Source organism: Thermobia domestica, chromosome 9 (assembly GCF_964235325.1).
Source record: "Thermobia domestica chromosome 9, izTheDome1.hap1.1, whole genome shotgun sequence".
NCBI lineage: Eukaryota > Metazoa > Arthropoda > Insecta > Zygentoma > Lepismatidae > Thermobia > Thermobia domestica.
Window position 1 is genome coordinate 74814400 of NC_137462.1, and position 7710 is coordinate 74822109.

Genomic DNA, 7710 nt, shown 5'->3' on the forward strand with positions numbered 1-7710 from the left:
TCGTACTGCAACACCCGAAACCAGAATCCACCGGCCGGCACTGCTGTTAAGTGCTGCCAAAAGAAATAACCCACGTGGTGGGGAATGTCGGTTTCCACGTTGTTATGTTAAAATCTCAATCTGACAGAAATTGTCGCTTGCAACGTTGTTCAGCGGAGCTAGTAATTTTATGAAGGTAGTGCTTAGATCCACACCCCCTCAAGAGAGGCAAGAGGATAGAAACTATCAAACTTTGGGTGCTGTATGATGTCACTATTCATAGCAGCCAATCACTTTTTCCGTATCAAAAGCAAAGGGTGAACAAAGGTTTTACGTCATATGAGCGGACATATTTGAATGAAAAAAATAATAAATGAGTGCTGTTTGTTTGTTCAGTTTTATCACTTTGTATGTTTAAGTTATTAGTAGGTATGCTTATTATTTTGCGTTAATTTTTTGGACTTTGGTTAAGAATAATTCGTCAATATTAGGGAATTTACGGTTAAAATGAGTGAGTGCATATGAAAAGAGAATCGAGAGGATACTAATTTCTATTGTAGGATTTCTGCAGCATGTAGGAAACCCTTAATTTCTGTTTACAAATTTAATGTTACTGTTGTGAAACCATTACAAAGGCCATGGTGGGGTTTACATGGGTGATTACAAAATCAAGTGTTTTTTGCACTATTTTAGTTTTCTGCATATGCATGGTGGCACGGTGGCTTACTGGTAGTCTTATTTTTGGTGCATGGGCTTCTTCGATCCCCGTCCAACTCAGTGAGGTAGATAACATCGGGACATTTATTTATTTTGAAGTTGGTCGTCCGTCTGGTTCTCCACCGAAAGAGTAATAAAAGCTAAAATTTAAAATTTTTACTTTGATTACTGACTTTCTGTTCGCTTTCGTTACCTCGCGAGATGGAAGAAAGCTTAGATTCAGTTTAGTTAGGTTGGGAAGGTTCTAGAACACAGGTCCTGCCATATAGGTTAGTAGTTGTATTGGTTTCTTTCTGTACCAAACTTTAATATTTAATTCACATGGTGTTGCCGGGCGAGCGTTAGCGAGTCAAGGCGAGTTAGAGACCCACAGGGCATGTTGTTTTCTGTCTTTATTAAAGTTAAATGGGAAGGAAGACTATTATATTAAAAGGTATGGCTTAAGTTGCCCTCCAGTTTCAAACCTACAGAAAAGCAGTAGAAACATTAAAACGTGCAGTTTTATTATACAGTTCCATAGTATAAGTAGGAGTAGTAGTAGAAGGAGGAGGAACGGATTAGAAGCCCCGCAGGGGTTCGTTGGGTTCTGCTCTCGACATAAAATGGGCATGCTGCTGAATCATGAAATCTTCCGCGTCTTCCAAATAGTACCAAATTTACACATCTAAACATAACACAAGAACTCCAAATCATAATTTCTTACCTCATTTCTCCTGTGAATTTTCCTAATTTTTATGAAAAACGGACGGGCAACTCTAAACTTAACCCAAAAGCATAACTTCCCCGCGTTTCTTCGCACTTACTTCCTTACTTTCTGCAATTTGTTTTTAGATTCATTTGTCCATGATTTTCAGAAAGTTTTAAAAGATTACTCGTTATTTTTACACATTGCAGCGGCAAGGTTCTAGAACACAGGTCCCCCTTCCCATTTAGCTGTAATAAAGACAGAAAACAACGTGCCCTGTGGGGCTCTGACCCGCCTTCAGTCGCTAACGCTCGCTCGGCAATACCATGTGAATTTCATATTCAACTTTGGTACAGAAAGAAACCAACCTAGCTACTAACCTATATAGGGGGGACCTGTGTTCTAAAACCTTACCCATTGCAACTATTCGGTAACCTTGCGCGAAGAAGTTCTTTCCGCCTGTTAAATAGTTCCATTTTTACAACCACTTATATCTGACAAATAAACAAAATTTTCGATCTCCTTATATATTATCAACCATACGAACGAGCAAATTATCCATTTCTTCCCGGTAGATTTTCAAAATTTTGCTAGAAACGGACGACCAACTTTGGAACTTAATCCAACATCGGTGTCCGTAGTTTTTTCGGGTGCTCGCGTTGTCCCACATTCTCATTTCATCACTTCTTTCATCATCATTCACTTGCCTTATTCATCCGTCTGCCTCAGCCTAAAGGGCATAATTGTGGGATGTTCAACTGGAAGATTTCTTTCAGTCGAACAGGCGTTGGGATTTGGTGTAGAAAAACCATGAATTTTGAAAAAGTTTAGGCTTAACAACTCAAAATGTGTTAGTACGCAAAAGTAGCCTAGATGAGTATTCTAATAGAGTTCGGACATTCCTAATTTACTCATTTTTAACCTGTTTTGAGGCTAACCTTCCGCAGATGGCGGCCCCGGATGAAACACAAATGAACATGTTTTCAACTTTGTATTACTAATTACTTATCTGTTGTTACATCATTATACCTTAACTACAATTACTCCTGTTTCATTTTCAGCGATTATTTTTCAATTTAATCACAAATATTTCTTACTTTTATGCTTCCTTTGCTATTTCCTACATCCGTATCCATTTATATAATATTACAGCGCAAAATTGGTACCCTCCAACTGTTAAACGTTGTAAACAGCTCATTACTCAGAAATTACTAAAGCAATGAATCGTTACAATATTACGTAAATAAATGTTTAGTGATGGGTTTCAGCGTGGTGTCCTCTGTCAAACACATGCCCTTGTAATAGGGGCCTATGTTCAGCAAAAGGGGTCCAGCTCTTGTACTAAAAAAAAAAAAAAAAAAAAAAAATGTTACAATTTTGCTAATGTCTGTTCACATTAGGTTAGTTAAGTTACTTTAGGTAAGGTTAGATTAGATTAGTTTTTCATATTATATTAATGTACGCGTAAGGGTTGGCTAGTTTAAAGCAGCTTTTTTTTATATATATATATATAAGAGATGAAATATGTTCGTAAAAGTGTGGATGTTCGTGAAATCTTGGTGAACACACTTTTGTGGGTTATCACGTTTCACTCCCATATATTATTCATATTATATTCAGACATAAATTCCCCATTCATTACTCAGAGATTATACTGCAAAAGCAACTTTTTAATAAGTTTATGAATGTTTCTCTTGTGATATTTTTATAGTTTATTATTATTGTTGTGCAATTGCAAGGAAAATCTAAATATTGTTTGTTTTCAATAATGTTTACTTTTCATAAAATACATCGAAATGCCGTACTTTCAGGGGGGGGGGGTCATACAAACTCCACAAGAGGCATTTATTGAAATCAGAAGTATCTTTGGTATCTATTTATGTATAAATGGGTCAGAACCAAAGTGGACTCAAATAATTCATATCTTTATTCACTTTTCTTACTGATATGCAAATTAAGTCATTGTATTTCTTTAACGTGGACTAATAACAGTCGTAGTAAAGTAACTTGGACTAAATTAGTTCTTCTGTACTCTGCAGTACTTTAAAAGTGTCCATATGTGATTCTTATAATGGTTTCACTTGTGCAATTGTTTATCTTCTTGTCTTCCTGAAATGATTCTGGACAATTATAGTATCAAGTATGTAAAGATCAGTACAACATATTTTTATTAGAAGTCTTCCGTGAGTGAGTCGGCAGACGTATCGCATTTGTGGCCAATTAGTCCCGGTTTCGAGTTTAAATGGGGGCAGTTTCTCTCGGATGTAAGCGGATTTGGATTCCGCTTTAAGCTTATGTGACTCCTTCCAGCATATCCCGGTTGTTGCATAATAAGGCAAAACAAACTTATTTCTGCCATATGTGATATACATAGAGCAAATTATTTAAACCAAACACGTGGTGTACTGTAAATTAAAAATGACTAATAACATCGGTAGAGGTATAAAGCAGATTCATTTTTTATGTTATTCGTATTGATAATGTAAATTTTTAGATGACTCCGATGATAAGTAGATAGAAACTTCAAACACATACACATTGGCGTTGGCTTGACCTATGCTTGAAAGTGGTCGCTTTGATGAATATTATTCATACAACATAGTAATCATGTACAATTAGAAGAGAGACAGGAGTAAAGCAAGTGTCTTAATTAAGTAGTGCACTCTTATGTAAAAATTGCAATGTTCACACACAATAACAGGCAAATTACAATTTTGTACGTGTTTTACACACGTTTCTGATTAAAATACACATACAGTATATTAATTTCTGCGCAAATCCTATTCAGAATCTATATTCTGTTGCTGCTTCAAATTAGGTTAAAACGTTGTTGTTATCCACGTCTGCTTTAGTCTACACAGAATAACCGTTGGACGTAAAACTCAGATGTTTCATTTCACTTAGATTAAATTTCCAAACGGTATTTCTGTGGGCCTGAAGTTATTTGCAATATGTGTAGTATCATAAATGGCATAGGTCATTTTTTCTTTCTCCTAATTGAAGACCTTATTCTTTTATAATTTAATACATGTGATTCTTTTTTCAGACATGAAATTTACATGCGGCTAATTACCATCGGCTAATTACATGCAGCTAAAGTTGACTTCAAAAACTGGGAGTAATAGAGAAAATGGTATGGAAAGTTCAGCCACCAACAGATACATGCTACCGTGAAAGATCAAAACTGAAGCTAATGCATTGGAGATTACTAGGGTAATTCGTCAAATGCGTACTTCATTTTTTAAAAAATAAATATGTATATATCTGCTCCGTAATCTCTGTATAATTAAATAAATCCGTCTTGGAGGGTAGTATTTAATATTTTCTTATGTATTGCAGAACATAATTTTATGGTAATAAAGTATGTCGTTGCCCAGTTCATTGCATCTACATCTACTTTGTTTTATCGTGCACAGGAATGAAAGTAATATATGTGAAACTAGTATCATTGCTATCCCATTAACCAGTACCGTACATGATTCGTATGTTCGTTTTCATGCCTCTATTGTTATATTTTATGTATTATAAGTATTTATTGCATATATTTCTAAACAGTAATGATTCACATTCTTAATAGACAAGTATAAAAATAACTTACACAATTACATAGCATCAACGAATTAAACTCATATGGGCAAATTGTCTAAATTATTTGCCAAATATAAATCTCTTATTAAGATTGCGAATCCGTTTAACTGTTGCGTTGGTTTATTAATGTTATTTGCTTGAGAGTGATGTATCAGTTGTATATTGAACATTATTTGTGAGTTACATATGTTAGAACAATACTCAGAGAATGCAAGACGAGAAACTTTCCAGTATGAAGAAAAATAATATATACTGTGCTTTACTCATTATTGTTCGTGTTTTTTAAGAGATAATTACAATTAACATTTTGCGTTAATACACAATTCATTTATTACGATCAGAATTATTGTGCAGCCTAACGAACAGTACTCAAGCTGTTATTTTACGTAATTGGTATAGTGGGTTTAGGGCAATCTCAGTAAATTTCATTAATTGTTAGTGGGTTGTTGCTTACCACATGTCACCAATTATTGTTAACGATCTATGTAGAAAAATTTACTCCCAAGATGGAATCGCGTTCTCTAAAGAAGGATCACTGAAGCACATATTTAGCTCGATATGAACTAATATGTGGTGGCCAGAGTGTTGGTTAAATATATGAATCTTCCACAATAAATGTTAAATGGCTTAAATGATTTTCGAGGTGGTCAGGGCATTAACTTTTGTACACTTTGCATTACGTGCACTATTTGTGGTGTTTGCATTGTTTTGTTGTTGGAAAATATATTCATTTTGTCAGTTTGAAGTGTTTATTGTATTAATTGTCACATATATTTTGCACAACTGGGAGCGATGTCTGCCAGTAAACTTGGTATTGAGATGAAGCTGAGTTTCATGAAACAAAGGCAGTTGGAAATCATGATGTGGTGCTTGTAATTAGAATTGAGCATCCTTTGTGATTACTTGTTGCGCTTTGTTTATTTCTTCAAAGTTAGAGTAGATAATTATGTGACATCTGATCCAAGATAAAAGAAGGAAAAAGATATATACATAAATAGCAACAATTAGCCGGACAACCGACAACGAATAGGACATCTGTCGTTTTTAAAGAGATCGATAACTGTGGGAATAGACAGAAAATGATGAGAGCACTATTCTAATCTGTTTAAACAATTTATGTGGCCACCTACGCTGTGCTTCAAATCTGAGCATTTTTTATCATTAATATCCTTTTGTGTCATATTTGTGGCTATAGTACTATGAATACCGTCTTACACTTGTTTTAAATATGTATTTCCTTTCAGGATATTGTACAAAACGAAGTCTGATCCCTCCAACTCAAATTTGCATCACTGTCCTCCAGAGTGAAAATATGAAACATGTTTAAGGAAAGATCTGTTGCGTGGTGGCGCATAGCTTGATATCGCAGAGACTCATGTTCGTTTCTAATCCCAGTCACACTTTTTGCTATTTGAAATTTGGTCTGTCCATTATTCTCGTTCATCTGTGTGTATTACCCATAATTGTAATATTGAAAGTAAATTTTAGCTCAATTCTACCAAATATATTTAATGTTCACAAACGGAGTATAATAAAGTTCTATTAAGCTATTTACTAAGTTCAATAAAATAAATAACTAACCCAAATGTTTAGAAATATGTAAGGATATGTAATCGAACGTATTTTTATATGATAAACACATACGAAAATACGTAGTAGTGCAGAAGATACGCAGCGAAGAGAAAACGGAGGTATTATGACATAAGGTATACTTCACTTGTAATACAAGATGTCCAAGAACTTCTTGTACTCCTAGGTTTGAATATCACACAGAACAATTTCAGTTGTAGTGTTGATAATACTGCTTTTATGGTCACAACCAGCACCGTGTCACAACTCTTTATTCATTGTAATATGGAGATTTTTAGTTGTAAGGCCATGACTGATGTGAGGCGTTGCAGTTACACAATTTGATCCCATTGAAATGGCCCCCACGATGCCCGGACCTTACACCAGATAACTCGTTGTGGAGAATAATCAAGACATATGTTTTTCATCGTTGGTACACGAGAGGCTAAGAATTCGGCGAAATTGTGGAGAACAACTATCGAACGATGACTCATTAGATGCTCCGCAACATGTCAAGGATAACATGGAGACGCACACATCTGTGTGTACATTACAATGGAACACATACAGATCCACTGGATTTGTAGTTCCTATATGTGGACCTAAATACTCAACTGTAATATGTAGTAAATAAATTAACTACAATGACACCGACATTGCTCTGTGTGATGCCCACACCTAAGGATAGAGGCACTTCTCAGACATCCTGTAACAAGCAACGAATAAAATGTGGTAAACATAAGGTAAATAATGAATGAGAAATGTATATATTCAAAAAAAAAGACGAAATGAAATGTTTGAGTTTTACCACTTATGCCGGTTAGGCTAAAGGAGACGGTGATGATGAGAAATGAATGAAATAGTGGAATAAGAAAGTGCGAAGAAACGGGACAACCCTCGAGCAGGGTGTTTGTCCACACGGCGCGAGCTGGGATCGAACCAGGAACCCCAAGCACCGGAGGTGAATGCTCTACCAATGAGCTGTGTATATATGCATATTGAGGTATGTTTCAAAAGAATGAATTTAGTCATATATATAATACGAAGTATATGATATTTAACGTTGTAGCATATCTAATATAAATATCGTAGCTAAATCTTACCACATAGCACCTACGCCAAACTGTTTCAGCTCATTGTCGCTCACTAGTTTTCCCTAAGACATTATTCTA

General features: G+C 35.2%; 1 long non-coding RNA gene across 1 annotated transcript; it reads left to right on the plus strand.

Moving 5' to 3' along the window:
- Positions 1-270: 270 nt before the first annotated feature.
- Positions 271-6526, plus strand: LOC145694025 (uncharacterized). Its single transcript, XR_014132892.1, has 3 exons — positions 271-408; positions 4428-4594; positions 6214-6526. It is a non-coding gene; the product is annotated as an uncharacterized LOC145694025 (long non-coding RNA).
- Positions 6527-7710: the final 1184 nt, after the last annotated feature.